Below are 5,765 nucleotides of genomic sequence, written 5' to 3'. Positions count from 1 at the left end.
CGCAGGCCTAGCTATATGTGTGCCAGGCGCGTCGCAGCGTAACAGTGTTTCGTGAGATATCGCGAAGCCTGTTACGCGAGACGTGGTCTGGCGTACATATAGCTAGTGTAGTGTACTGTAATGTACTGTAAGAATAAGTCTAAATAAGCAAATGAACTCTTATTATAATGTTCATTATTGTTATTGTGTTTGATAACATATTTTTTTGGAGGTTCACACACTCACACACTGAGTACGAGTGAACTTTTTCGTTCATGTCGTGTTGAGTGATAAGTGCGCGGATTTATGCTCGAAATGTGACATAAATGTGTTTAACTTTAAATATTAAGAACTACAGTTTAGATTTATGGTTAATGCTCAAAATTTAACATAAATCTGTTTGAATATGTACAGAACTGAGCTCGCTCTTTTGTACGAACCCGCATTTTGTTACTTTTTACGGCACGTACGAAACAGTATATCTCAGTGTGCAGCTCGGGGACTTTGTTAATCATATGTGTTGCATAGAACAGGCAATCATAGAATGAAGGAGGCAAAAAGGATTTTTTGATTTTTTTTCAGTAATATATTCCAAGGTATACTGGCATTTCAACCATACACATTAATTTTAAGTGCGTTGAATGTTGCAACGACACTGCACTCTACAACGAACATAGTTGTCAACCATTCTTAGTCCACATAGATCACTCACGTCAACAGGAATGTACGTGACATCTTCAATTTAATTTTTTTTGAAAGGTGAAAACGAAAGAACATTCAAAGTATACGAAAATCCTAACTTAAAGGCGTTTTACCAATGAAGAAATATTTGCAGTTTTCTTTTAATATAGCAACACTGTCCTAGAAGTCATGTTGTTCACACACTTAATGTAAAAATTTTAGTAACGTTTACAGGACAATTTCTCTCTACGCAATTTGTGCAATTACAATTAGTAATTGTAAGAATACGTGCAGTATGTATCGACTTCAAATGCATTTGCGAGTAAAAGTATATGGTCTCGTAAAAATAGAATTGCAGATCATTTTGTTTGTAAATTTAAGACTATATGTTTCACATTGTACTGAAACTTAAGATCCCATCACCACGACGATAGTATTTCGTCGCAACGTGACAAGCACAGGCATACTGAGGTATATAATGTTGCGGGTTCTTCAATCATGGAAGTAGACCTGGGGACAGCCAGTGCCACACTGCTCGCCCTATTGTCCACCAACAGGAGATAAAGGCACAATTGCACTGTAAAAAATAATAGTGATTTTACCGATATTTCGTGTAATCCATTACAGATATAGCGGTGTGATTTTACAGAAGATGTTAGTTTTACCGAAATTCTCTGGTAAAATTACAAGTTCCTGTAAAATTACAAATCTTCGGTCGTTTTCGCGAAAACTACTGTAAATTTACAAGCGTCTGTAAAAATCCCCACGTACTCTCGTAATTTTACACGTATTAGTAAAATTACAGATGCTCTGTTTTTAAGTTTTTCAGAAACTTTCTGTAATTTTTCGAACACATAAGAAATACGGTTCAAATTGGCCAGAAAATATGTCCAATGTTGAACGCCAGTGCGTTCAAACAGCGAACAGCGAAAAGAAACCTATTTTGTGGATAATAACGTACCAACATTAAGAGAGAGGGCAGCTAACCGTAGGAAAAGTCGCGTGGACAGTAGGAAGCATCAGATGGAGAACGGACGGGCCACCCGCACAGAGCGCGCCGTAGCGCAATGGGCAAGGCATCGGGCTCACGACCAGAAGGTCGAGGGTTCGATTCCACCAAGAGTTCGAGCGGTTCAAGCAGTTTCGCCAGAGAAATCTGTCAGTGATTGGCGATATGAAATGAATAGAACAAAAAAACAGCCGCTGAAAATATTTTTTTCTTGTATATTTAACCTCAGAAAAATGTAAGTAGAAATTACAGGAAACATCCTTAAACATTTTCACAGAAATATTTGGTATCAGTTTTACAGAAATTTTGATGAGTTATTTTTACAAGTGTTCTGTAATTTTGCAAACACTGGTAATTTTACCAGACTTTATATTGGCGTCTAGTATACCCAGACTTTATCTGTAAAATCTCCCCGAAAATTTCTAACAGTGTGCCATTGCTTCACTTGCGTTCGTCGAGGCGGGCGTCCAGGCGTTGAGGGTGGCCTGAAGGGCATCAAATAATGTTAAACGCAAAGTCTTAGCACAAGATAATACAGTATTGAATTAAAATGTTAGTTTCACTCACTAGTGTCTCGCAATCAATTGTACACCTCCCGGACTTCGGGTGTGACTAAAGCCTCCAGGCCCAAGGTCAGCACGCCCGCAGCACGCCCGCAGTTCACTTCTGCATGTGTGCATGACGGGTGCCACATCCAGCAGGTCATCAGATTTCTTTGATCGACCAAAATTAGTCGTCTGCGTCTTGATGAAGAAATGGCGGGCACGTTATTGCAAAATGTTCTTGATTGCAATAGACCTCTCTCGGAAAAAAACTGCGAAATAGGCATAACGCTCATGCGCCTGTTAGCATACAACTAGTATTACAGAGATAAAGATCCGTGTTTAAAGATTCATGATGGAGTACGTACTGCGAATTAATTGAATAATATGAAGCTATGAATAAGCTATTTTTACAAGCGAAGTTCTGGTAAATTCCATTACAGCCAATATTGTAAGTTAATACGCCTACCTCTACCAAGATTGCTGCATGTAGTAGGTCTGCAACTGCCTCCACTAGTGAAGAAGCGCGATTTTTGAGTTCGGGAATCTATAATGTAGACGTCTGGGTGGATTATTTTACAACCAGAGTTGCATTTCTTAATATTTTGCTAGAACCAAAATTTATACGCCCTACTCGCAAAAAGAAGTGGCAAAGCAATCTAATGCGGTTGCACTTAAAGAACTGGAACGTATGTATCTATACATAACGCATTACTAAAATCGATGAACCCATAGAACGTTATGCCATAAAGGCATGCATAAAACACGTAATGGTTCAGACAACATCCATACCAGTGAGGGCATGTCAACCCACTACATACCTGTTAAAGGACCCGACATCTTGAGGGTACGCCAAATAAAAGAGAACATCCATTCATCGCATACCGTATGGGTATACATTAATGCACGTGCTTGGCCTATACAATATGCATACCAGTGACGGTATACAAACCAACCGCTTCTATATTTAGATACAGGACATCTTGAGGGTAAGCCAGAAAAAAGAAAACACGCAGTAACAGCATACCGCGAGGGTATACATTAAGAAGCGTGCTTGGCTTATACAATATGCATACCAGTGACGGTATACAAACCAACCGCATCTATATTCAGATACAGGACATCTTGAGGGTAAGCCAGAAAAAAGCAAACACGGAGTAACAGCATACCGCGAGGGTATACATTAAGACGCGTGCTTGGCTTATACAATATGCATACTAGTGACGGTATACAAACCAACCGCATCTATATTCAGATACAGGACAAGCTGCTTGCCCTGTTGTAGATCGGTGTATACCTTACAGATACTGTGATGAAGACATGATTTTAAGACGGATTTGCTGCGTCAATTCCCATTCTATGCGTCTGCTACCGTTTGCTGAGCCGCCTTCGTCGCGTATGTCGCCTGGATGCGTCGAAAAAATAAACCAAGAAGAACCATGATTAAGGCTTTATCAGGTTAAGGAGTTTAACAGTTTAACAGTTTAACAGTTGTTGCATATTCGTGTTTTACAGCCGTAGACGGCTTGCGAATGCTGAAATAAGTGTTTTTAAGGTATAATTTTGCTTTAAACCTACCAAAACCTACGTGCGAGCGTAAAAAGAAGAATAGTAGTGAAAATACATGCCCGATCCGGACCCGAGTCGTCTGTCGCGTGTGAAAAGGCGGTGCGAAACTGTCTGCTGTCTGTTTATTTACTTCTGTCGTGCTGCCATCGGCTTGCCTTTCTAAATAAAATAGCAAAGAAATGGACGAAGTAGCTTTACTTAATACTGCCATCTGGCTGCTCGAGCGAGCATTAGAGCAGGAGGAAGAAGATGAAATGGTTGCCGCACTTGTAATTGGAAGAATGGGCGCCCGGATTGTTGCTTGGATGGAAGAAGGCATTGATTTGTTAGGTTAGTCGTAAATTATGATTGCATATTTGGCTATGAGATTTGTGAACACATGAATTGGAATAATTGTAAATTTGCAGGGGACGACGATGAGGAAAATTGGGTGAAAATCAATGTGGATATTGATGGACTGAGATCAATGGGAGATCCTTCCTTTGCTCGGCACTTCAGAGTATCAAAAGCAACGTTTGAGGTGAACATTTGATGAAATGCACATGTTAAGCAACATATTGACAATTGTGGTAACACTTTTCTTTTTCTCTTGTAGATACTTTTGGAGACTCTTGCAAACTGGATGATTGACAATGGGAAAGTGTTGAGGATAAGGAAAAGGCTTGACATTCCGTTGCTAATGGTACTTTGGGTCCTGGCCAACCCAGATACTTTTAGAAGTATTGCCCTTCACTTTGGTGTGTTACCAGGTAGCCTCCACGATCACTACTCGACATTGATTGGCTGCTTTCGGGCTATGGCCCCGCTTTATGTGAAATGGCCAGATGCTGAGGAGAGGAGAGTGATAAGTGCCAAGTTTGAAGCTTACTCTGGGTTCCCTGGTATTGTTGGAGTTATTGACGGTACTCACAATGTAATCACAGCCCCCAATGAGCAAGCTAACAGATATAGGAACAGATATAGCAGTCATAGTCTTAACACACAAGCTGTCTGTGACCACAACCTGCTCATCCGTGACTTTCATGTAGGCGAAGTGGGAAGCATGCATGATGCCCGAGTGTTCCGCCGTAGTCCTCTTCAGAGAAAGCTGCTAGAAAATGAAAATAATGATGTGCTTGATGCTGATCAGCATCTCATTGGTGACAAAGCATACCCTCTAATGGTTTGTGTGAGTATTACCAGTTGACAGTCCTACCTGGGATGATATAAATTTTAATATTAACTTTTACCATTTTTTAAATTTCTTTCAGTTAATGATTCCCTTTAAAAACCAGGGAAATTTAACAGCAGAACAACGCTTGTATAACCGTTGTCTGTGCAAATCTAGAGTCAGGATTGAACATGCATTCGGAAAAGCGTTTGGGCAGTGGAGACGAATGAAAATGCTTCATACTGCCAATCTGGAACTGGCAGTGGATCATATTGTGTCCTGCTTCGTACTGCACAATTTCATGATTTTAAATGGAGAACAACTGCTGGTATGTTGTCCTTTAAGTAAGTTATACATCATTGGAAGTTTTGGTATTTCAACACAAATTTACTTCACAGGATATTGCTGTGAACGATCCAACCTTCCATGTGGAGGATTATGTTGACCCAGATGAAATTGATGAAGACAATGAAGATGATATTGATGAGGATGGATTGAATCCTAACATGCATCGCATGGTTCTAAATGCAAAACTTCGAGGAAGGGAGAAGAGAGTTGATTTTGTCAGACAATTAAACCTATTGTATGGTGATGATTAGCAAAATGAAGGATTACTGAAGAACAATGAGACTGATTTATAAATTTTGAGTTACTTTTAATTGGTAAATATTTAAGGAACAATACAGAGTATTACAGATTTATGACAAGATCAGTTGGTTATTATTCCTAAATCACATTGATAATGATCAATTACATACGAAAATAAAATACACTAATTACCGAGGGGTCGCCGACTCGCCTGAGCCGTGTACCCAGTACTATATATTATAGGTAT

This window comes from Frankliniella occidentalis, unplaced genomic scaffold (assembly GCF_000697945.3).
Source record: "Frankliniella occidentalis isolate FOCC.00 unplaced genomic scaffold, Focc_3.1 Scaffold546, whole genome shotgun sequence".
NCBI classification, from domain to species: Eukaryota; Metazoa; Arthropoda; class Insecta; order Thysanoptera; family Thripidae; genus Frankliniella; species Frankliniella occidentalis.
The sequence above is the reverse complement of the archived record's forward strand: the minus strand, read 5'-3'. Positions refer to the sequence as shown.